The sequence below is a fragment of the Colias croceus genome, chromosome 26 (assembly GCF_905220415.1).
Source record: "Colias croceus chromosome 26, ilColCroc2.1".
NCBI classification, from domain to species: Eukaryota; Metazoa; Arthropoda; class Insecta; order Lepidoptera; family Pieridae; genus Colias; species Colias croceus.
Window position 1 is genome coordinate 3,062,695 of NC_059562.1, and position 27,413 is coordinate 3,090,107.

At 34.1% G+C, this 27,413-nt stretch overlaps 1 protein-coding gene across 3 annotated transcripts in view; it reads left to right on the forward strand.

Moving 5' to 3' along the window:
* Positions 1 to 11,603: 11,603 nt before the first annotated feature.
* The window catches only part of LOC123703576 (IQ motif and SEC7 domain-containing protein 1), a 171,929-nt gene continuing 156,119 nt past the window's right edge, over positions 11,604 to 27,413 (forward strand). For all 3 annotated transcript variants that reach the window (XM_045651655.1, XM_045651659.1, XM_045651656.1), the window contains exon 1: positions 11,604 to 11,843. The gene's annotated coding sequence lies outside the window, so the exon portion shown is untranslated. The remainder of the gene's footprint in view (positions 11,844 to 27,413) is intronic.

Below are 27,413 nucleotides of genomic sequence, written 5' to 3' on the forward strand. Positions count from 1 at the left end.
TAATAATATCGAATCTTTTTTATTTTTCCGTTTTTGGAGTCGGTTTTTTTATGTGGTTATTTTTATTTAATACTTTTTAGTGTATTTTATATTGTAAAATAGTTACTATGGCTACTTTCTTGCTCCTTGATCGGGCTCTAGATGATAGTTACCACTTACCACCCGCACTCCAAACTCGATAAAGTTGAGTCAATTAATTACTGAGTTCATATAGCCACCTTCCGAATCCATCATCAAATCAGCTGTATATTATGTCATGATCATTTTTCATCGCTATCCAATTTACATACGTATAGGCATGGACCAATATACATAGGTAAAATATTTAAGCAATCGGCAAATGAGAAGTGAATCAAAGTTACTTGCTAGATTTCAATTATCATCGAGAACAGACAAAAATACTTATTAAATAAAAACTACTGGGCCTACACGAATTACATTTTTATGGGACCAAAAATATACCGACCGAATTGAGCACCTCCTTCTTTTTTTTATTTCCACTCCGTGTGATGTTCGATCTAACTTGAAAGTTACATCTTTATGAATTTAATATCAAGATAAAATTAACCAGTATGTTCACAAATTCAAGAGACTTAAAAAAAATCACATTAAAAAAAATTACCGTTTGCCTTTTTAAAACTTGCTCTATCTATCAGGTAGCTAACTCAAAATTTTCATTTTATTTATTCATAAGGCTTCAATCGAAAAATGACCTATGGCAATGACCAATCTATCTTTCAGAGTATCTTTGCCCTTTGCCATTTTATCATGGCATCACGTTACCATCATGCATAGTGAACCATACGCTACTTGATTTCTAGATTTTTAGATGGTTAAAATATGTTCTCTAAATCTTTAGTTATGTAAAAGTTGTCTATGAATTGTTTGTACATTGTTTTAAAATTTTACACAGTCCAATAATTGAAAAAAATAAGCAAATGCTCGTTGTAAACAGTTTCAAATAAGCAAATGCTCGCTTTATAATTTTATATAATATATTCATCTGTAAAATCTACTCATAGGGTTGAAATGAATAAAAAATTCAAATCTTAATAAAACGACAAATTAAATTTCCATATTTTATTTACAGGAACTACATTATAGAAGTTGCTGAGGGACCAAGCGCGTGAACACGCTTTACATCATACGACAGACACAACGCCATCTATATTAAATAACGGAACTAGACAGTTATTTGTCAAAGCGCCATCTATTGTCGAGAAGTTAAAACTATTTAAAATCTATTACAGCGCCATCTATTCCCAATAATGGGATCTTGACACAGTTATTTGTAATAGCGCCATCTATCGTCGAAAAGTTAAACTATATAATATTTATAACAGCGCCATCTATTTGCAATAATGAGAACTTGAAACAGTTAATTGTAATAGCGCCATCTATTGTCGAATAGTGAAAACTATACAAAATTTATATCAGCGCCATCTATGTATGACAGGATGATACTATCAACTTTTTGATTTGGCACCATTTGTTACAGTTGTGGAAAATTATACACAATAAACAATTTACAATTAAAGTGAATTTATAATAATAATAATTATGCCCTAATTATAATAGTGGTAGACTGGTGTTGTAAATTTTAATGTGAGATTGTGCGACAAGATTATGTACTGTGTGAAAAATCATATTGTACAGAGCTTTATAAATGTATTTAAACTTGAACTAGATAATAATAGTTAAAAGCTGTATTATGAAATAAAAATCATGTTTTGTTTATCATATTTACACATAATAGCGTGTCAATAGAGCGTAAGAAATACTAAATGATAACTGACTGAAGTTTGAAGGAATGTGATATACAGTATAGGATTTTTAGAACTAACCAAAATTGTCTTGTAAATAATTTTCCCAATGTTTACGACAAATACGAGTGCGGAGATTTTGAATGAATCATTATAATCAGCAATCCAAATAATGTTATTTTTAATATTAATTTCTTATTGTCATAAACTAATAAATAAAAATGAATGTGGCTATTTATATTTTTTATTGATTTATTTTAGATATTTTTAAACAATAAGTATTGTCAAAACTGTGACATTTTGCACGCCTCATAAGCGAAGCGTTGAGGTGGGTACTACTGTCACTTCGCGCAAAACATCTGATTTTTCAAACTTAAAATGTCTTTATGTATCATACATTGCACTTGTAAGATAATACATACACACACATATTAAGAAAAAACACTATTTTTAACGTTCATGATATTTTTGATGTCATTTTTGTTATTTAAACTAGTTAAAAAACAGTTTAAAAAAGTTCTGTCTTGGACGTCCGTGTGTCTGTATGTGCGGATCCTTTTTCTTGTTAACACGATAGCGACCGAAATACTTTACTAATCGAGTCTTTTTTTTTTCTCTTACGCTTGAGTATGCTCAGGAATAGAACCCTTTCATTTTTCAGGGTCTGATTCGATGTGGTTTAATTGTTATTAAATAAACAAAAAAAATATCGACTTTTTTTTTTTTTATAGTGTACTCAAAATTCACCATTATAAACTCGATTCTTTATACTATAAGCCAAGGTTTAAAAAAATAAGTTGGTAGTCAGTCCCTTAAACCTGCGCAGTTTCACATCTAGGTGGGGCCACAAGAAAAATAGCTCAATTATTACGGTACCGCTTTCTTTACTTTTCCAAATGTTTTATTTTATTTCATTTTTATATTTAGAGTCACGTACTCTTTATAAATAATCAATTTTATTGTAAAGGATGAGATTATGAGGCGTGCACTTTTGGATTTTCCAAACTATTTATTTATTACACCAGCATACAGCGTAGGTATAGTAAGTGTGAATATTTTTGTAAAATAGATAAAAATATTTTGTATGGTAGTGTGCAGTGATATCGTGAAGAGATAAAATAAATGGTGTTTTATATGAATTAACTAGCGGTCCGCCCCGGCTTCGCCCGTGGTACATATTAACGTTTTCTCTACATAAGAACCATCCTCGTACTTCAAGGAATATAATAAAAAAAGAATTATCGAAATCGGTTCAGCCGTTCTCGAGTTATGGAATTACAACGAAAAGTGGCATTGATTTTTATATATTAGATTGAATTTTTATTTAGATCCTTAAAATTCTTACCCAATATGCACAGATTTGAACAAGTGGCAGTGATCTATCTAGCTTATGTACTAGTAAACTGTAAAATACTTTTTATTTAAAGTCGTTAGAAAATGCATATATCGTATATACCTATAGGTTTAAACTCTTGATAAAGCTAAAAACACGGGTTAAAATCTCGTCGCCCGATTGCGTAGGTATTTTATGTTCTTGAAAATTAAAAAATAATAATCAATTTAGTGGCTATTACTATCTGTCTCACTCACACTTTATGGAATGTCTCTCTCCATCTTATTTAAACCATGCTGTGGTTATTAGGAACGCTTTAGGTACATTAGAATCGTTTTTTGTAATTTCAAAGAAATTGTTAAAAACAGACTTTGTTTAACCCCTTATTGCATGAATTATTAAGGAGATGAAATAAAAATTATTTTTTTGCAAAAAAGTGTTTATTAGACCTTACATTATGAGATCAAATTGAGAAAAAAAATTATTTACTTATATTATAGAAAATATATAACGGCGCCATATATGGACTCGTATGCAGTGTTTGTTGTATTTTTTCTGTCATATATGGCTTCGTATGCAATTAGAAAAAAGTAACTAATTAATAAAATAAAAACATATTCCGGATTAATTTCACACACACGGTTGCTAAGCCCCAAACTAAACTTAAGCTTGTATCCTGAATGCTTAGTCAACTGATATGCTACATATACTTTACATAAATCCTATCCTACTTATATTATAAATTCGAAAGTTTGTGAGGGTGGATGTATGTGTATGTGTTTGTTTGTTACTGTTTCACGCAAATACTACTGAACCGACTTCTATGAAATTTAGCACACATAATATAGAGGGTAACTTGGACTAACACATAGGATAGGTTTTATCCCGAAAATCCCACGGGAACGGGAACTATGCGGGGTTTTCTTTGAAAACGCGGGCGAGGCCGCGGGCGAAATGTTAGTACTTTATATGGATACCTAAATAACACCCAGAATCACAGCCAACTTATACTTCGTGAAATTGCTTAAAACAATTACGTTTGTCATTATAACATAAAAACACGTTATATTTTTCACATAACGTGAAGGAACGAAATTGGAACAATATAGGCATAGCTGACGGGCGTTCTTCTTCCAAATTCGGTAATGACTAATCCCATCAGACCGTACAGAATCAAAGTGAAAATCTAGATGTCCTGCAGGAGTTTTTCGTAGCTTTTTTGCGGTAATTGGCGAGTCAGAAATACTGAGGAGACTCCAGAGATGCCGATGTTTCTAAGTTTTTGAGAGACGACCACGTCTTTTGGTAATAAGAGCTTTCCCTGACTTTCGCATTTGCTCTGAAACGGCTAATTAAAAATCATACAGTGGCATATAGCATGAGTCTGTATTTATTGATGATGATATAATATTTACATGCTTAGCATAGTGAGATAAAAGTGTCTAGGATTGATACTGGAACAATCAGTGAAAGTATCCTTGAATGCTGTGCTTGAATGCATACCCAGCCACATATGACATAATATATTTTGGACGGAATGCATACGAAGCCAAATATGACAGATTTGGAAAAGTACAAAAAAACATGATTAAAGCAAAAAAACAACCTAACCAAATGTTTTACCTTATTTTAGAAAGACTAAAGAATGAAGAAATATTTTTTTTCATGGCTTTACTCACCTTTTTGATATTGAAATCTTAATTTGAAAATCACGGTTTTTTCCGCGCACCCAAACCGTCGCACGCGCTAGACTAAATCTATAATATATCTGATGGATAATATTTACACTGTATAAATTAATTACATTCCAATTCTCGATGAAATGCTGTTTAAGATGTAAGGTAGTTTTTTTAGATATTGTTTATAGTTAGCCTATAAAAAATTCATAAACTTCGTCGTCCATATATGGCTCTGTATGCGGTAAGGGGTTAACAAAAATATTTTTTATGGCTGATCTTTTGAAATCGTAAAATGTAGTACACATCATTTCTGAATGATTTCACTATGAAACCTAAGTTTCCTAAACTTAACCGTTTTCGAGATATTCGAGTTTTAATTTTTTTTATGAAAATGCCCAATTTTTCGGCTATTCAATTGAATATTTTGAATTTTTTTCAGCCATTAATCAAAAATATTTTTGTTAAACAAAGTCTGTTTTTAACAATTTCTTTGAAATTACAAAAAACGATTCTAATGTACCTAAAGCGTTCCTAATAACCACAGCATGGTTTAAATAAGATGGAGAGAGACATTCCATAAAGTGTGAGTGAGACAGATAGTAATAGCCACTAAATTGATTATTATTTTTTAATTTTCAAGAACATACAATACCTACGCAATCGGGCGACGAGATTTTAACCCGTGTTTTTAGCTTTATCAAGAGTTTAAACCTATAGGTATACACGATATATGCATTTTCTAACGACTTTAAATAAAAAGTATTTTACAGTTTACTAGTACATAAGCTAGATAGATCACTGCCACTTGTTCAAATCTGTGCATATTGGGTAAGAATTTTAAGGATCTAAATAAAAATTCAATTAATTCATATAAAACACCATTTATTTTATCTCTTCACGATATCACTGCACACTACCATACAAAATATTTTTATCTATTTTACAAAAATATTCACACTTACTATACCTACGCTGTATGCTGGTGTAATAAATAAATAGTTTGGAAAATCCAAAAGTGCACGCCTCATAATCTCATCCTTTACAATAAAATTGATTATTTATAAAGAGTACGTGACTATAAATATAAAAATGAAATAAAATAAAACATTTGGAAAAGTAAAGAAAGCGGTACCGTAATAATTGAGCTATTTTTCTTGTGGCCCCACCTAGATGTGAAACTGCGCAGGTTTAAGGGACTGACTACCAACTTATTTTTTTAAACCTTGGCTTATAGTATAAAGAATCGAGTTTATAATGGTGAATTTTGAGTACACTATAAAAAAAAAAGTCGATATTTTTTTTGTTTATTTAATAACAATTAAACCACATCGAATCAGACCCTGAAAAATGAAAGGGTTCTATTCCTGAGCATACTCAAGCGTAAGAGAAAAAAAAAAGACTCGATTAGTAAAGTATTTCGGTCGCTATCGTGTTAACAAGAAAAAGGATCCGCACATACAGACACACGGACGTCCAAGACAGAACTTTTTTAAACTGTTTTTTAACTAGTTTAAATAACAAAAATGACATCAAAAATATCATGAACGTTAAAAATAGTGTTTTTTCTTAATATGTGTGTGTATGTATTATCTTACAAGTGCAATGTATGATACATAAAGACATTTTAAGTTTGAAAAATCAGATGTTTTGCGCGAAGTGACAGTAGTACCCACCTCAACGCTTCGCTTATGAGGCGTGCAAAATGTCACAGTTTTGACAATACTTATTGTTTAAAAATATCTAAAATAAATCAATAAAAAATATAAATAGCCACATTCATTTTTATTTATTAGTTTATGACAATAAGAAATTAATATTAAAAATAACATTATTTGGATTGCTGATTATAATGATTCATTCAAAATCTCCGCACTCGTATTTGTCGTAAACATTGGGAAAATTATTTACAAGACAATTTTGGTTAGTTCTAAAAATCCTATACTGTATATCACATTCCTTCAAACTTCAGTCAGTTATCATTTAGTATTTCTTACGCTCTATTGACACGCTATTACGTGTAAATATGATAAACAAAACATGATTTTTATTTCATAATACAGCTTTTAACTATTATTGTCTAGTTCAAGTTTAAATACATTTATAAAGCTCTGTACAATATGATTTTTCACACAGTACATAATCTTGTCGCACAATCTCACATTAAAATTTACAACACCAGTCTACCACTATTATAATTAGGGCATAATTATTATTATTATAAATTCACTTTAATTGTAAATTGTTTATTGTGTATAATTTTCCACAACTGTAACAAATGGTGCCAAATCAAAAAGTTGATAGTATCATCCTGTCATACATAGATGGCGCTGATATAAATTTTGTATAGTTTTCACTATTCGACAATAGATGGCGCTATTACAATTAACTGTTTCAAGTTCTCATTATTGCAAATAGATGGCGAGTAGATGTTAAGAGTAGCTATTATATGTTTTTAAGCACATCTGCAGAACAAGTGCCATAATAATATTTTGAGATATCCAGAAAAGAAAAATATTTTTTTATAATTTGTACTTATTTTCTTAAGTTTCGATCGTCTACAATGACCTATTTAGTTAACTTACGTGCAATTTTAGTCATTGAGGTCATTAAGCATCTCATTCTTCATGTAAAAAACCAAATAAATAATCATAAGAGTCAAAAAAAATTCAAAATATTCAATTGAATAGCCGAAAAATTGGGCATTTTCATAAAAAAAATTAAAACTCGAATATCTCGAAAACGGTTAAGTTTAGGAGGGGGGGTTTCATAGTGAAATCATTCAGAAATGATGTATACTACACGCCCTTAACGGATCTAGGTCGACTTTTCCTGTAACCCTGTATAAACATTTATTATTCTTTGTAGCGTAGCAAGTTCCGATTTTGTCCCGCGTATGATCCCAAACGAGTATGTTAAAACGGGGATAGCAAGTGTTGATTTTTAGCATTGAGGTGGGTGTGTAATATTTTATGTAGTCGTTGTCTGAAATTATCTTGAAGTAGTTTTTTAGTGTCTTTGTGGTGAATTTCTTGTGACTGGTAGTAGCCCAAATATTTGTACCCTTCAGCGGGGTCCACCGTTTCTATGGTATCATGATTCGCTAATTGGTACACATTATGTTTATGTTTCGAACAATAGCAGGGAATGAGTGGATCCAATACGCTAGGGATAGAGACGAATGGTGCAGGTTGGAGGAGGCCTTTACCCACACGGGGGTTCCTGTTCAGGAGGAATGAGTAGTTCAGACTTAGTTTTAATCTAAATGCTGTAATTTTTATGGGAAATAAAAGGCTTTATTATTATTATGTTCTATCACCCCTCTATTGATTGATTGGATTTTGCATTTGTCGATTCCGAATTCCATGCATACATCTTTTGAAAATATCTGCGTAATATCGACAAGGGTATGAATTTCGTTTAGCGTGCCTGCAAAAATTTTTATATCATCCATATACTGCATGAGATGTGAAAGAGTTATGTTTTCTGTATTGTGTGTTATTTTAAATCCTATGTTATTTTTATTAAGCATGTGGGATAGTGGGTTAAGGGCAAGGCAAAACCACAAGGGGCTTAAGGCATCTCCTTGGAAAATACCTCTTCTTATGGGGATGAAATCGGTTTCAGTAGTTTTATCAAAATTGCATATTTTTAATTTTGTATACCAGTTAAGCATAATGTTTTTTAGAAAATGAATGATTATCGGATTAATTTTGTAGTTTTTTAATATGTATGTTGTGCCAGGAGTGTGGAATTGAATCAAAAGCCTTTTTATAATCTATATACATAGTGTAAATGTACTACGTATACGTAGTGTATGTATACGTTTTTGTTTGAGTGCTAGCTTTGATACTACAGCGTCAATAGTACCTAAGTTGTTCTTTGCATCCCTGGCTGTTTTTTCGGAATCCTTTTTGTTCCTCTGATAAAATTTTATGTTCTTGTATATGTCTATGTATTGTTTCACTTAAAGCTGATGTGATGATCTTATATATATATATTTTGTAAACAGGTGATCGGGCGATATTTTGCAGGGTTTGATATGTCTGATGGATCTTTTGGTAACATGTATGTAATACCTTGTGTGATATATTGTGGCATGGTATCGGGTGAGCTAATGAATGTATTAATGTGCTTGAGTAGTAATTCATGTGTGGATGTAAGTTTTTTATACCAAAAATTGTGTATATTGTCGGTTCCAGTAGCTTTCCAGTTATGAGTTTTTGCTATTACATTTTTAAAAAGGTCTATATGAATTTGTTCAAATTTTATTTCTGGTGTAACCTTTAATCTTTCCTTATCTTCTTCTATCCAGTGATTGTGTTGGTAATTTGATTAGACCAGATATTTGACCAAAATGCTTTTAGAGATTCAGGGGTAGGCAAAGTTGCGCTATTTTCTTGTTGACTTTGATGTTGTGTGAGTTTCCTGTAAAAGAGTTTTTCACTATTGCAGAATTGTTTATTTTGTGTTTTTCTGAGAGTTGTTAGTTTATATCTTTTTAATCGGTTTGCTAAGGCGTTTAATTTTTGTTTCAGTGTGTCAAGAAAGTGTGCTATGTCAGTGTTTTGAGTTTCATGTTGAGTGTGTATTTTGTATTTTTGTTTTATCTTAGACAGATGCTTTTCTAAAGCTGGTGACCTAATACCCCTAGCATATTCAGTAAGCCTCCCAATATTTGCTCTAAGATTGCTTATCCTATCTTCTAATCGTCTTTGCCACCAAGGTGCTTGTTGTTTTATGGTATTTAGGCTGGCGTCTCTAATTCGGGCCCCATAAAATTTAGCAGAAGTATATGCCGCACAATAAATAGAGGTTTGTATTGTATTGAAGCTAGTATCAGGTGTAAATATGTTTGGGAAAGTTACGTTATTCAGATGGTTAATTATGGATGATAGCTTTTTAAAGGATTTTAGTTTGGGTATATAAGGCCGGGTTGTTGGGTTCGAATCTTTAAATTTATTATAAGTTTCTGCATACATGTCCTCTAATTGTTGTGCGAGGTCGTCTGTTATTTGCATTGGATTTGTGATATCATCGTTTGTGGTGGTTTGTGTTGATTGCAAAGTTTGGTGTTCGTTGTGTATTTGTGATGGGTGAATTGTAGAAACTGAAATATTTTCATCTATATGTTGTGATTATGTTGAGCTGAGGTATTTAATTCGTTTCTTACTTCTTCTCTAATTCTAATTAATCTATCATTCAGCTATTCTTTGTACTGAAAGGTGAGCTATTGAAGGGCATTTAGTAATTATATCCTGATGCAGTAAAGGTCTGTAAGTAGTTAAATCGGTTTCAAGGTTTGTGAGTCGGTAAATAGTAACTTCTCATTATGGTTTCGTTAGGATTATCTGACCATCTGATCCTGCCTGTGCTCTGTAGTCGCGTTCACTTCTGCGGACGTAGGGTTTTGTAGTAGAATTCTAATATTTTCTTCCTTGATATTATTAATTTCTTGTTTTGTAAGGAAGTTGCGTTGAACAATAGCACGACGTTGATCTTCTATTCTTTGTTTTCCTACGTTCATTTCAGGATATTCCGCAGTAAAACGTGCATGTAATGGTGTCAGGCCTTCCATCTGGGGCGGGTGCAGTAACTTTAGCTGAGGTAGCCTCCTGCACAACATCCTCAATGGATTGTAATGAAGATGAAGGTGATACATTGGATGAGCTTGATAATGGAGCAATGAGAGTGGTGATGATGGTATTGATGAAAACAATGACGAAGGTGAAGAACATGATATTGATTCTACAGATTGGGTTGTCGCGGTTGGACAAGAGACAATTGGCGATACGGTGCCCCCCCCCCCCCCCCCCCAGAATACGAGGGGCAGCCTGAGCTCGTCGGCTCAGGGCGGGATTCTCCATCGCGGTTAGCTTTGGTACCCGCCTGGGGTAATACTCTATTTCTAAGGCGCATCGCATATTATCTAACGAGATAATTAATGTGGTATGGGTAAGAGTAGAATAGTGAATTATGACATTAGAAGGAACAAGTAAAGAGAGAAAGTAAAGAAATAAAGTGAAAGAAAAGAGTATGGGAAGAGTGGTGAAATAACAGGAAGAAGGAAGGGAAAGAAGAAGTGAGAAAAGACCATATTTTTAGCTTGTGACTGGGCTAAAAACCTCCACGACCGCAACGTAGAGATACGTCGGGGGGTTATTAATGATATTATTATACACGTAAAATATTGTCTTATCGCCAAGCAAAGTGTGATGAGTACCAAATTTTTTTCAAACACCATCTGGCGTACAATTTATCGATTTGATATTGAGCTTTATGAAAATAATAACACTAAACAAATCAAAAATGTTTGCCAAAATATCTACTATCCAAAAAAATAATTAATTGATTCGTGTCTAATTACATAAAACTTGAAAAATATCGAAGCAGTATAAGAATGAACAATCATTTATTTTTAATATAACAAAATATTCGAGAGCTATAAATTAATACGACAAACAATAGAAGCTGTATATGAAAAAAGTTATTTAACGACTTGATTGTACTAATATTTTATATAACTGCCATCTATGATCGAATAGTCTGTACCATCTGACAAGCTAGCAACTGACTTTTTACAGATGGCGCTAAAATAAAATTTTTATTATTTTTCTTCTGTTCCATTAATTACTTTTTATTTTGATTTCATTATTTATATTTACATGGTTATTATTTTTTTACTAACAAAAAGATGGATTTCATATTAATATTTCTAACAAACTTTTAATTCAATGTTGTGCGCACACTTATTTTGTCTATGAATAAATAAAGAAAAGAAACGTCCATGGATTCATTTGACACTAAACACTTTGACAGTTTGCTCTGGGGCTTCTGTCGCGTTCAGTGGTTCAATTGGTGTTACGGTATTTAAATGAATGGATTTATTTCGCTGTATGAAGAGTGTTTTTATGAAGTTGTGAATGATAATTATTGTCGAAATTATCGCCTTTCCTTTATCTAAAATTAGTGGTGTGATTATTAGTGAATAAAAGGTTGAATTGATTGAAAATAACGTGCGTATGTGGACAAAATTGTGTTATATTATTTCAACTTCGCCGGCTTGTTGTGGTGAGTACAATCGATATTTACCCCCCTTTTTTGTTGATTGTCGAGATCATTTCTTATTTAAAATGCAGATTAATGTACGTTAATTCATATATAAACTCGTCTGTAGTTACGGGTCAAACGTAAACAAAGGAAAATCAAAATGAATATTGTTTATTGCACGGTTAGTATCCTTCACTTCTAAGAGTACTGAAAGTGTTCATTGTTATTATTACTACAAACGAGGTACTTGATTGATGCTCAATATTTATAAATTTTATCTTGGTTTGTTTATGTGATTATGTTATAGGTATTTCATTCTAATATTGATAATAAACGGCCGTTTTGTACGTAATGTTGATATCATCGACTGCGTGTTCCCATTTCAAAAATTCTAACTAGGTCTAACAGCAAAGTGGATTTAAATTTGTTCTAATTTCAAATTTCGTTATCTAAATATAAATTTACCTCCTTGCTATATTAATTGATTTAATATTAATATTTGTATTGTTTAAAAATTTAATTAATTAAGTAGTTAAAAATAAACAATAAGTCATTTAATAATTTTAATTAATTCCATAATATTTAATAATTTACCTGATTATTTTGATTACAAAAATTATTCAAGTCATCAATTGTGTTTTGTCGTATGAAAAATATCTAAAACTGTATAGAACAAAAACAATAAAATTATAATTAAACAGTTAAAAAGAGGACTCCTACTTATTATATTTATACAAACGAATACATCATTCAATTATTGTACTAAGAGAGTATAAAACCCAAATTGCTATGCACCTACCTACAAAATAATTCAAAATATTTGTGCTATAATAAGAAGGTGTAGTTATTTTTCGGTTTCTATATGATTATTATCTATGCTCCTATGCTCTATTTACAGATCTGTACTGTGCAATATACTTGAAAATAACATAAAATATTATATGTAAACATAGTAAAATTTTCTTTAGAAATTCAATTTAACAAAATATAAGTTATACTTTGAAATATTGCTTCATGATGGAACCACAGTATTACAATATTATTTCCTAAATATTGTTATACTGTGATGGAACTGCTTTAATATGTGTCTTATACTTATTTATAATCATCTAGTTGTACATACTTATTACTTTAAGTATTAAAATATCTAATTCAATATACAATTTTCCACAAATGGAAAGTCACACATAAACTTAATATGAAACGCACACAAACAGTAAAATAATCTATGAGATCATAGTTGACCTTTTAAATTTGCATGATTACGCCACAGTCAATTTTGTTGTAGCTTTTTATTAATTAACTGCAAGAGCCAAGAGTAAATTAAAAACATAAATGGTTGTTAAAAATGAGAACAAATTTTATTCCATTTTACGTTTTAGATTCAAAATATGAGAGTTGCTTCAGAAAGTATGAAATTGTGAAAAGTGAGTCGCTTTAAAGTTTATTGCGTTTATGTTTAAATGTTGACCGTATTCTTGAAGTGACTTAATTTAAGTCAATCTACCTGCGTTGCTCCACTCCTGATGTTCTTAGCGTGATGATATATAGCCCATAGCCTTCCTCGATAAATGGGCTATAAAGAATTTTTCAAATTGGTCCTGAGATTAGTGCATTCAAACAAACTTCAGGTTTATAATATTAACATAGATAGGTATATGCATTATATTTATGTTCATGGTTTTCTATTTGTTGCTTTAATATTGTCATTGTGTATACTTTCCTTTTTAGGTAAAAATAATACTAAGTAGTGTTTAGAGTGGCCAATAAACTGCACAAATATAAAAAACTTACTCTTACTCTTACCTTTATTCATAGTATTTTGTGAAAAGTCATTATAATTTTTTTCAATTTTTACTTCTATAATAGACTAAGATTCAAGTACTAGACATCATAATATGGTATATTGTACAGTAGGTATATACGTTTCTTAGTAGGTAGGTACGTAAAGTTACGAATACCCGCAAACAAATGTACCAACATCCATTAAAATTGTGAACAATTACGATACCTGCATTGCAGCTAACCAGATGCATTATGACAAAAATGTAGACAAATTGAAGCTAAGAATAACGTCGTACCGCATTCCTCTCTGTTTTGGCGATAAAATGTGGTATTTACGCCCACAGCTTGCTGCATCACTTCTTATGTGTATAATTTATTAAAATTTAAACTCCATATTCGGTTTTATTTTATAGTTTTCCATTTCGTTTCCAAAGTTTTAGGTAACGCGCTGTGTGTAAAGTTATAATTATGTTCAAGCTATCCGCCATTGTTATAGAAAAACATAATTTAAATAACTTCCAGTTTTGAGTCCCTTTCAAGGATTAAGAGGGCTTATTCAATTTAACGCAAGTCAAAATCTCCGCGATCTATTACGATAGATCGCGGCTTGCGCTATCCTTTTACTATGAATAGCATAAGTCCACAGGAGAGCGCCGAGCAACATGTCCTCTCTCTGGAAAGGCTCGCTGCCGACTGATTTTAATCGGGTCGCGCGCAGTGTTTTATAGTACTTTAAAAAAAGTTGTAGAAAAATAATAGAGGTACCTTAGTTGATTTTTTTAAATTTTATCTTATAAGTAAGACGTTCTTTTATTGCAATATGTAAAAATAATATTAAACTAAGTCAAATATCTTGGTGAAAATAATCATTTTGTCGACTATAATTTCTAAAAAAATTCACATTGTTCGGATTTTAATTTCGTAAGTTAGGAGTCCAAAATAAAAAAATCTTTTAACTAACTATTTTAATAAGGATTTTTGCAGTTAGTTAAAAAAAATTGTGTGTTAGATCTGTCAGCGATTTCAGATATTTTTAGCTTCGAAATTGACACTAAAAGCGAAATCAAGTAATCATCGGCTCAGTTATCTTGATGGTATTCACAAATACTGTATTAATTGAAAAAAACTCTTAACTAACTATATAGACAATAAAATTTCCTAAAATTATTAGTAATTCATATGTTTGTAAGATAAGTGGTTGATGGACAATCTGGTTTGAAAAATCACATATTTGAGCCAAACAGCGCACGGACCGCGTACACGGCCTTAAAACCACAGAAAGTTTCGGTTCTCGATCGAGGATCTTCCTTTTGTAATATTATATTTTTTCCATTTTCCTCTTACTATTAGAAAAATCCATCAAGGAGTCCATTGTCGTAATACCTACATTATTATTTAGAAAAAGACCACCGTTTTGTTTTATTTATACGTACTAATTCGAGAAAAATAACATGATAATACAGAAAGTTATTAGTAAATTTCCAAAATACAATCTAATAGTGAAATATAAGTAACTAGATTTCCGCCCGCGGCTTCGCCCGCGTTTGCAAAGGAAAACCCGCATAGTTCCCGTTCCCGTGGGATTTCCGGGATAAAAACTATCCTATGTGTTAATCCAAGTTACCCTCTATGTGTGTGCTAAATTTCATTGTAATCGGTTCAGTAGTTTTTACGTGAAAGAGTAACAAACATCCATACATCCATACTTACAAACTTTCGCCTTTATTTAATATACATAGGTATATTAGATATTTATTAGAAAGCAGGATTCAGCATATCATACAGTTACAAACATGTACACATATTTAATACAAAAACCCTCGCCGGAACACCATGTAGGTAAGTACGACGTATCTCTTCACATGATTATTGAATCATTTCTCCACCTTATCGAAAACGATTTTCACCTAATTATGACATTTATAGTGTAGAAAACTGCTCTCTAAAGCCAGCCTTGTACGAGCAGTGACCGGTGCAATGCCCTAGCGAGGTTTGAGGCGCGCCCCACATGCGAACCGTGGAGAAACAATGATTCTCCCATCTGGAATTAAATGTGTGACGTCATCGGTTTATAGTTGTATATAGGGTGTTCTCCATGGGAAGGCTAGCACGGCCGCTTTGTGTTTACAGATATGATATTATGTTATTATATTTAACTAGTGTTCCGCCCCGGCTTCGCCCGTGGTATCTACATGTTTAAACTATCCTATCTCTCAAGTTGGATCGAACTGCACATGGTGTGCGAATTTTATTATAATCGGTTAAGTGGTTTAGGAGTCTATTGAGGACAAACATTGTGACACGAGATTTATATATATTAAGATTGATAATGAATGCAGTGGGAACACAAGTTGCAGCAACGATATGTATGTCATTTTCTGTCTTTTTATTAGATTTGTTTTCAAAAATATTGAATAGAATACAAATTTTAATTATAGATAGTAGCAGTAGTGCGTGTTTCATCTTCAAAAACGAATGTAGGATTAATTGCGGTGTCCGGTAAACTTGTTAAGTGATGCCAGTGAATATCCTCTAATGGAATTGAAAATACAATATCGCTAACTTGTTTTCGGTTATAGTTTAGGAACAATTCAATCAGTGGTGATTGTAATATCACTGGGATAATGTGTGAGAACAATAGGCATAATAATCGCTAGAACATCGGCGCTTTATCTAACTTGTGATAATTTACTCGAATCGAAATTTCTTTATTAATATTATTCGGAGAAATTTTTGTGTTGATAATCTTAATACTATCTCGCCGGCTCCTTCCCCAGGAGCCGTGGGTATCTATGCAAGATTTCCCCACTTAAAAAAAATGGGTACATAGTGGAATATAAATTGAATATTGGAAGCCTTTTTATTTTCATTTGTTTAGTTTATTGGGGAATGTAGATAACAGTAATGCTGTCAATCTTTATCTCATTTTTTTTTATTGATAAGATAATATATATCAGCGGTTATGATGGTAAAGCCTCTGACTTTAATAAAAATAACCCTAAATAGACTATAATAAAGATATTACGGTTTATTTTTTGTTCTAGGATTACCTACTTTTATTAACTATTATTTATTGTTTTATGAATAAATAAAAAACATTATGTGTATTATAATTTATAATGGACAATAAATTAAAATATAATGATGTTACGTTAATAATAAATATTGAATGAATTATCACGTGTGTAATCTTATCATAATAAAAAGTTACTTTTTATGTATTTTTGTACGCTTTCTATAATTTTATCTATGATAACACGATTTTATATGTCATCCGATAATATTATATTATAAGAGGCCTTTCACAATTCTGTTGTATTAAATCATTTCATTCGTAATTCCATGTTTTTTTACCAGCAATATAATTAAACACGTTATGATGTTATATTGTATAATATATGACGTTATAACTTATAAGTACATACCTAGTTATATCTTTTATAATATAAAAATGAATCGCAAAATGTGTTGGTAAGCGCATAACTCGAGAACAACTGAACTTATTTCGTTAATTCTTTTTTTATTACATTTCTTGAAGTACGAGGATGGTTCGTATGGAGAGAAAACGTAAAAATGTACCACGGGCGAAGCCGGGGCGGACCGCTAGTAATAAATAAAAAAATGCATTTAACGAAAGTCTTCTTTAGACGTGATGTGATTTCATCTGATATTCTAGCAAAGATGTTCAAATGTTGATTATTATACAATTAATTCACTTGTTCGGTTTCTTTTAAATACGTACATGCCGGTATTTAGAGGAAAATGAAATGATAGTGCGTGTTTTTTTTTTTTTTTTTTATAGTGGAGAAGGCATTTAAGCATACCCAGGGCACTCGGGGAAAGAGCCCTGGGTTATGTCGGACTCACCCTGCTGAGTGCAGGGACCTACCGACTAAACTCCACTGTGTTCCGCCGTGCCGCTTTATAGACGGGGCCGCGGGTATTCGGTAGAACCGCGTCCGCAGACCCGTCAGCGGCAGCCTATCTCCAGGCCCAACGCGAATGTGGCGGGAGGCCGCCAGGTCTACCTTCCTAGGGGGGCGGCGTGAGTGGAACACTTCTCACGCCGCCTCTCCGCACCGGATGATGGATTATATCCCCGTTCCACCATCCGGTGCCCATCATCAGGGAGGCAGGTCGCGACCGTGTAAAGCGGCCGCAACACGGCGACGACGCCCAATAGGACGACGACGCCGAATCGGATCCGAGGAAGGGTTTCTCTCGCGGACCCGCTCTGCCTCCTCCTTCTGCGACATCACATACTCGCAGAATGTGATAGCCGCGGACCACGATCTGTCGCCGCCAACCATTTCACGAACTATGGAAGGCAGGGAGAGATCAGGGCCGACGACTGCGACTAGGCGAGCACGGGGCTCTGACCACGCGGGGCACACGGCGAGAGTGTGGTCTGCCGTGTCCTCCGGACAGTCGCACCAATGACAAGCCATTTGCGGCTCCCGTCTGGCGACTTTGCACAGGTACCGCCCGAAACAACCGTGTCCGGACAGTACCTGTGTCAGGCGGAAGGTGATGGCCCCATGCCGCCTGTCGCACCACTCACGTAGGACCGGTCGGATTGCTTCGACCGTCCTTACTCCTGCGCTGGGCTCTTCGAGCCGACGTTTCCACTCAATGAAACGCCGCTCGAGAGCATCAGCCCTCCATTGCTGGACCTGCTCCAGATATGGGTTGCTCCCATGCGATCTAGACGCGGCGATGCGGCGATAAACGTCCGCCAGCATTTCGGCGTCCAGGTCCCACGGGGGCGTCCCCGCCATTAAGCACGCGGCCTCGAAGGACACCGTGCGATATGCCCTCACGATTCTGAGCGCCATGACCCGCTGCGGTCTACGCAATAGGGGTCTGGTACGGGCGCTCAAAGAGTCAGCCCAAATGGGCACCGCACCATAGAGGGCCATGGAGCGAATGACGCCGGTGTAAAGACGACGGCACGCACCCCCAGCCCCTCTAAGATTCGGGAGCAGACTTCCAAGTGCCCCGGCCACCCCAACAAGCCGGGGGGCTAGGCGGCGGAAGTGCTCCACGAATGTCCAGCTGCTGTCCAACACGATGCCCAGATAGCGCAACGTGGGACCAACGCTGATGGACGCACCGCCCACCTGGATTGCTGATCCAGCAGCCTGCGCCCTTCGACGGCCACGAAACAAAATCGCCTCTGACTTGTCCAGGGCCACCTCTAGACCAAGTCTTCTAATGCGGCGCACAACTTCCGCCACACCAGCGGTCGCAAGGAGGGCCGCGTCTCTATACGAGGCCCCACGCGCAGTCACCAGGGTGTCATCCGCATAGCAAAGCACGCTTACACCCGGGAGATAAGTGGCGCGCAGGACCCAGTCGTAACCGATGTTCCACAGGAGAGGCCCAAGAACCGAGCCCTGTGGAACACCGCACGACATTTCCTTTTCCATCCATCCACGGCGTGTGGGGTACGCCACAGCCCTCTCTGATAGGTAGGACTGCAGCAATCGCACCATGTACTCGGGCACATTGTGATAGCGGAGCGCCTCAATTACGCAACTCCATGGTAGCGTGTTAAAAGCGTTGGCGATGTCAAGAGACACCGCCAAAAGCACTCCACCTTCATCAGCCACATTGTCTGCGAGTTCACGCAGCGCAGCGATCGCATCAATGGTGGACCGTCCCCGGCGGAATCCAAACTGGTTTTCGCTCAGGTCCGGCCCCACTCCCTCCAGGTGGTCGATGAGGCGAGCTGCGAAAACGCGCTCAAAGAGCTTGCTCACCTCATCGAGCAGCACGATCGGCCTGTAAGCCGAGGGCGAATCGCGCGGGCGTCCGTCCTTCTGCAACAGGACCAAATTCCCGGTCTTCCACCTCCGGGGAAATTGGCCCTGTTGAAGGCATTCTGTGAAGAGCTGTTCCACCCTGGGTCCAAGTGACTCTAGCGCCAGTACCCAAGCCCGCCCTGGGATACCATCAGGGCCGGGGGCGGTCTTTTTTGCTTTGAGCCGCTCCACTGCCACTGCAAGCTCGTCACGCGTGACCACCGGGACATTTTCATCAGCATACTCCTCCTGCACAGTCATTGTGGATACCATCGGCGGGGGAGAATGTCTTCCCCGATTCGGAAACAGGGACGTCACCACCTGCTCCAGAAATCGAGGCTCCAGAGTTTGAGATAGGGGCGGGGCCCAAGGGCGAAGCTTTTGCCTCACCCTCTTGTAAGGCCGACCCCAGGGTTCATGGTTCAAACCCTCTAGCATCTCCTCCCATGCGCGAGTTTTTGCTGTGCCTATCGCGCCCTGGAGAGACACGATACAATCTCTGTAGACGGCGTATAACCGCGCCTCCTCCTCTTCGTCACGCCGTCTACGGCGTCTATGCCTGGTGTACGCCCGCCTCGCAGCTACGCAAGAAGCGCGTAGCTGGGTGATATCGGCGGACCACCAGTACATTTGTCGCCTTCGCGGAACTGACCGCACTATAGTGCGTGTTGCACTATAAAGCCTTGAAAGAGTTCAAAGCTTTGTAAATACAAAGTAGGCATATATAATTTATTATGTTGTATACTGTATAGAATGCGTGATATTAAATAGTTCCATTTACTATCTACGTTGCGTGACAATTTAAAGCACAAAATTTTCGTAGGTACTAGGTAGATATTGTTATTAGAACAAATTATTCTGAATATGTACCATGTAGTGAAGATTCAGTTTTACTTGTATGTGTGTAGTTAACATAACAAACATACTGCACCAATTAACGCGTCATTTAAATCATACAAGAACATGAAGTTATTAAGGATATTCTGTAACATGTTCTAACAGACATGTTAAATAACTCAATGTATAAATCGTGTTTAGCATTTAATTTCTACACGTATATTGTTTGATTCAACAAAAGATAATAGGATTTATGATATTAATTAATATGGCCGAATTATACGCTTAAACAAGGTGTCGCGTTCAGACTCATTTTTGTTAAGGTGCATTTACATCAAACGAACATAGAGCTAGAGCAAGAGCATTCTTTCGTGATCTTTTAGTGTAAACTCGAATTCATTGTTGTTCAGTATTAGAACATTGAATTGAATCTTTCCGAACGCACTAAGAACAACGAAAGAATGCTCTACGCCTGTTTACACTAAAATATTTTGACATAGTGCGGTTGGAATGAAGAATCGATTGTTTGATGTAAATGCACCGTTATATAAAGAAAGTGTAGGTGTGTTCGTGGGTGCGGAGTTATTAAAATATTAACATATATTAATGTATGTTTTGATATTATGCCCAAAACATGAGAATGGAAGGTCATCTTCTCTACAGCTCTAATGGGTATATAATTAGCAGATTATATTTAGATTAGATTAGATTTATTAGGTAGAAAACTTATGTAAATTACTTAAAGGTTAACAGAAGTGTACCTTTTTGATAGTTTTGATATGTTCTGTTAAACAAGTTTAGGGTGAAAATTGCTGGGCAGATTATAGTGAATAATTTTGAAGATAAGTACCTACCACCACAGTGCACCTTTTACAGTGTATAAGTATGTAATTCCCTTGCAGTTATATATTTTGCGTAAGATAATACACATTTAAAACTTTGTTACTTGTAAGCATTACAATTATTTTCATTAACTACCGTTTAGTTTTACCTGATGTTATAAAAATTACCTCACAATTTACTGCGAATATTAAAAAATCATCAACATTTTTTATGTTTGCAATCGGATTGCTAAGACATAATGTTCTCGTATTACATGATTATGTATAAACTATACCTACTGCATGTGATGAAATGATATGAACAAATCATAAATGCAGTAACTAGTAATCACTCAGAAGACAGAAATTCAATATACCTAGCTTACTTGCTACTGCGAAATAGAATTTATTTCATAGTTTATCACATACAATATACCTACGTTCTTCGGAATTTTAACGTTTTTTTACTAATCTCACCATATTTATTGTGTCTAGACATATCTGGTTATTTATTATCTATAGGAAGGCCATTTAATAAATATTAAATTGGTTTCAGGCGTAGAGCCAAGTTATATATTTTGTAAAAGGGCGGCTAAAGGAAATATTGTGTAAAATAATTTTCAGATTTTGTAAATTTTCTATGAAATCCAAACTTTATAGAATGCTGGCATTTGTCGTTGTTCCCTTGTATTTCGTGAGGCTAATGACCTGTATGTATATTTTCAATTATTTTCATAGATAAAGTAATTTTCACCAAAGTCCATGTTTGTTTTGTTATAATCTAATTTTATCTATAAGAATAATTGAATTATTACACTTTAAAGTTTAAACCTTACACATTACCTACCAACTGAGTCTACTTATAGTAGTTCATTAAATCATTCCTACGTAAATGCTACGTATCGAATTTAATTATACGTATCAATAGTATTTAATAACGCGTATATTTTAAGCAACCATACTTTGTACATTGCTAAATGTATAAAATGAAATATGTACACATACAAGTAGCTATACAAAACATCGCACGCATGTCATGCAAAAACGAAGCCAGCACGAACGTTTAATAAAAGTTATAATATTGCGCACACGTGCTGTTCTCTCCGCATAATACTCATATATTATACACTTCATAATATATTAAAATACTACATTATATATCTATCTTTTATACACGTCTTTCACTAGAAGTCGAGTTCATACATAAACTATTCAACGTAGTATCTACATGTTACGTAACGGTATTTATTTGTGAAAACAGAACATGAATGAAATATAAATGAACGTTAGAATATTTAAGTGGTTAATTCATACAATTAAAATGGAAGAAAGTAAAGCGCGAAAGAAGTTCTCCGTTTCGTTGCGCTCTTCGAAGAAATCTCATTTATATTTAAGGCCGTGTACGCGGTCCGTGCGCTGTTTGGCTCAAATATGTGATTTTTCAAACCAGATTGTCCATCAACCACTTATCTTACAAACATATGAATTACTAATAATTTTAGGAAATTTTATTGTCTATATAGTTAGTTAAGAGTTTTTTTCAATTAATACAGTATTTGTGAATACCATCAAGATAACTGAGCCGATGATTACTTGATTTCGCTTTTAGTGTCAATTTCGAAGCTAAAAATATCTGAAATCGCTGACAGATCTAACACACAATTTTTTTTAACTAACTGCAAAAATCCTTATTAAAATAGTTAGTTAAAAGATTTTTTTATTTTGGACTCCTAACTTACGAAATTAAAATCCGAACAATGTGAATTTTTTTAGAAATTATAGTCGACAAAATGATTATTTTCACCAAGATATTTGACTTAGTTTAATATTATTTTTACATATTGCAATAAAAGAACGTCTTACTTATAAGATAAAATTTAAAAAAATCAACTAAGGTACCTCTATTATTTTTCTACAACTTTTTTTAAAGTACTATAAAACACTGCGCGCGACCCGATTAAAATCAGTCGGCAGCGAGCCTTTCCAGAGAGAGGACATGTTGCTCGGCGCTCTCCTGTGGACTTATGCTATTCATAGTAAAAGGATAGCGCAAGCCGCGATCTATCGTAATAGATCGCGGAGATTTTGACTTGCGTTAAATTGAATAAGCCCTCTTAAGCTGTTGTTGCTGTAAATAAATTATTTAAATTGGTCTTATCTACAGTTCTCTTGAGGGGGGAAAGTATTGTAAGAGATATGGTTCTTTATTTATGCACTGCACTGGCTTAAAATGGCAACATTGGGGCCTTCAAGAATGGTAATATTAAAAGACAAGAAACTAATAAAATTATGTACATTTTTATGCATCGTTTATCATCGAGATGAGTATTTTTACCCCTTTTCTTCATGGTTCAATACTTGATCTTGATACGCGTGGCATTGAGCAAATTGCATCTACTATTGACCGTGACCTGGCTGAACAAATTAAGACTCAGGTAATAGTTCTATATAAGAAATAAAATGTCTATTCCAAAGGTCTATTTATTTCTACATATTGTATTAATGCGCGAGTTCCACCTAGTTAGGGAAATTAATATATTCTGTTCTTTAAATTATACAAATTATGCGTCTAATTAAGGTAATGTCTTTATGACCTCAAGTTAAACAGTGGTCGTAAAGAAAGTATACGTACGTATCAAAACAATACAAATGTGGCCTGAGAGAAATGGACACATTATAACTGTCCCGCCACGCTTCGCCTGTCTCGCGAAGAAGCGTGTAATTAAATATGGTAATATAGTTTATGAACCTCTTTAATCGATGATAAGCTTCAGTAAAAAATTAAATAGCTTTTAACGCGATTGTTGATTATAAACAGTGGAGTTGATTTGAGTTATTACGTTGGAATAAAGATGGATGTTCTGATCATTAAAGAAAGAAAATGTTAAATGGATATTTACTTCCTGGACTTCTTGACTCTTGTTTATAGAAAATAAGATTTTGATATCAATTTACATTAAACATAGATACTAAGTACTTTGAATAAAAAAATAAAAACACTAACGAATTTGAAATGTAATTTAATTTTATAAAAAAAGAAAAAAGAAAATATGTCTCGGTGAGATCTCTGTCATTTCTGTACAAATAAGTACCTAAATTAAATTCGCTCGTTTTACGTGCCGTTGTCACGGTATGTATGTCAATATTAAAGGAGAATGGCGAAACTGGGCCTAACTGTTACAGAAATCATAATATATTTAAAATTCATTATGTTATTTTTAGTAATTCTTGGTAAAATATTTACTTCTGATTCTATGGGAAAACAAATCTTTGAAAAAAAAGATAATGTGTTCACTACCGGCATTGTTATTTAGATTTCTATGACTACCGGTCTTATCAAGCAGAGATTGTCAGTGTTGTCAGGAGTAAAAAAGTCGAATATATCGATTAATACGAATGAATGTCTATATTTTATTTTTAATTTTATTGAATTCAAATGCTTTATAAATCAGAAACAAAACTTAACTTATTTTTAACACATATCTTAATTTATTTAGATCATTCTATAAAATAAAAACATGTTTTACTTAATCAATAATAATTATAACATTTTTATTTAGGTAGCTGGCCATTAATAAAATGTCAAATTATTAATCATAATTGTGTCAGTCTCAGTGATGAGTGATTTGTTTATGTTTGTTGTTTGACATTTGAGTGAAGTTTTAGGCCCTTCTCCCATTACGATACGCATAGGCGATTCAAGTATCCTGCAAGTCTCGGAGACTAGTCGCCGCGGAGTATCTCACATACATTTTTATGTAGGCTCGCACACTACGCTACTGGTATCCTACACGTCCGCGACTAGTATAGCTGCACTACTCACCGTGTGGGTCGCTTTTGCATCGCGTCTCGACTCTCGCGCGTATCTCTTCGTTAGAAAGATAAAAATATCTAATCATCATGTTGTAGTTCTCGTTCGGCTACAAAAACTCTACAATTTATGTTTCTTTCAATATATGGATGAATCCAGTACTTCTTACTCTTACGTTGGCGTCTTCTATTTTTATAAAAAAGAAAAACTGCAAGAGCTTCTTCGTCACTGGAATTGCTGATTGCTCGACATAACGACGTAACTGTTGTTGCAATAAATAAATGAATTATTATTATTATAACGTCGGTCCACAAAAACGAGGCACAATAATGATGAATTTAGTCATTTTTCAGTCGCATAATATGCGAGCATCGGGTAGCCAGCAAATATCTAAGTAGTATTCTACGCGAGTATCGTATTCTAGAAGTATCGTACCCAATGGCAGAAGGGCCTTAGTAACGTTATATTCAAAATTGATCATAATCAATATCCCAATATCTCTGCTATCCCATAGAAAAGATCTATAATTATTATTATATTCATAGAGTCTGTATATTTTTATCTATTTAATCACCCATAAATCATCAGTGTAACGACTAGGCCCAGAGTCCTATGGGAGTTTGCCATTCTCCTTTGATTATATGCTGTCTTTCCAACAAAAAAACTTAAGACAGGGTTTATCTTTAAGCGCGGGTTCTCTTTAATTTGGTTTTGTCGTATTTCACTTAGCGCCGATTTTTCAATCCTTGGTTAAAATTTATCCGTCCAATAAAGTATTACACGAACATTTAAAATGTCACCTGTAAACTGTCAAATACGGACAATTAGAATATATTTTTGAAATGATAGTTTAATACGTTATTCGATGAATAAGTTTTAACCAAGGATTGAAAAATCAGCCCTTATACAACTATATTAAAGTGACAGATTCCCGGTTTAAACTTAGACTGTGTTAAAATTGTTTTGTGGTAAGACCAATGGAGTTTTATTTATCATTTTAACCGGTGTTTCGAAAAATTCTCAAGCTTGTTTCCTTTTGTATACTCGGCTAAAATATATATTACTATATGACTATCTCATTTTATATTTGAGCTACACATAATTCAAAACAGTGGTTTTCCCAAAATATCTAGTTTTTGTATACATTACCATACACAATATGTGGTCTTTAATGTTTACCTATACGGGTATAACAGCGCTAATGGTTCCCTTGTATAAACAGATTTTACTACATTTTGTTTATAATGGCCACGTTTTAATTAAAACTATCTTTATCTTAAGAGGGCTTATTCAATTTAACGCAAGTCAAAATCTCCGCGATCTATTACGATAGATCGCGGCTTGCGCTATCCTTTTACTATGAATAGCATAAGTCCACAGGAGAGCGCCGAGCAACATGTCCTCTCTCTGGAAAGGCTCGCTGCCGACTGATTTTAATCGGGTCGCGCGCAGTGTTTTATAGTACTTTAAAAAAAGTTGTAGAAAAATAATAGAGGTACCTTAGTTGATTTTTTTAAATTTTATCTTATAAGTAAGACGTTCTTTTATTGCAATATGTAAAAATAATATTAAACTAAGTCAAATATCTTGGTGAAAATAATCATTTTGTCGACTATAATTTCTAAAAAAATTCACATTGTTCGGATTTTAATTTCGTAAGTTAGGAGTCCAAAATAAAAAAATCTTTTAACTAACTATTTTAATAAGGATTTTTGCAGTTAGTTAAAAAAAATTGTGTGTTAGATCTGTCAGCGATTTCAGATATTTTTAGCTTCGAAATTGACACTAAAAGCGAAATCAAGTAATCATCGGCTCAGTTATCTTGATGGTATTCACAAATACTGTATTAATTGAAAAAAACTCTTAACTAACTATATAGACAATAAAATTTCCTAAAATTATTAGTAATTCATATGTTTGTAAGATAAGTGGTTGATGGACAATCTGGTTTGAAAAATCACATATTTGAGCCAAACAGCGCACGGACCGCGTACACGGCCTTAATGAACACGGGAACTGACAGTGGCAAGGATATTGTAATTTTTATTTTAATTAATGACTGCGAATTAATGTGAATTAATGTGAATGATGGTAAGGAAGTTGCAGTTAAACTTAGTTTATAAACTGATGGTATCTTACGAGAGGTTATGAAGTTCAAGTTTTTAATATTTTTTGAAAATTACCTAAGTATATTGAATACTTATATAATATTATTAATAAATATTTGAATTTTAGATATAACCATATACATAAATATACTACATATGCATGATCTACAATAATATCTTACATTAGTTATTCGATAATATACTTATAAAATAGATTAGGAATATAAAGAGATATTTCGTAAACATTATCTAGATGAAAGAAAAAGGAGTTGTTGATACACACTAAATTATTAAACATATGTTTGCTTAAAACAAAATTAAATAAACACGATAATTAACCTCATACACAAGTTCAATATGACAATAGAATCGGCACAATCAAGATAACATAACCCCTTGTAATATTCACATCTGCGAACGTGGTC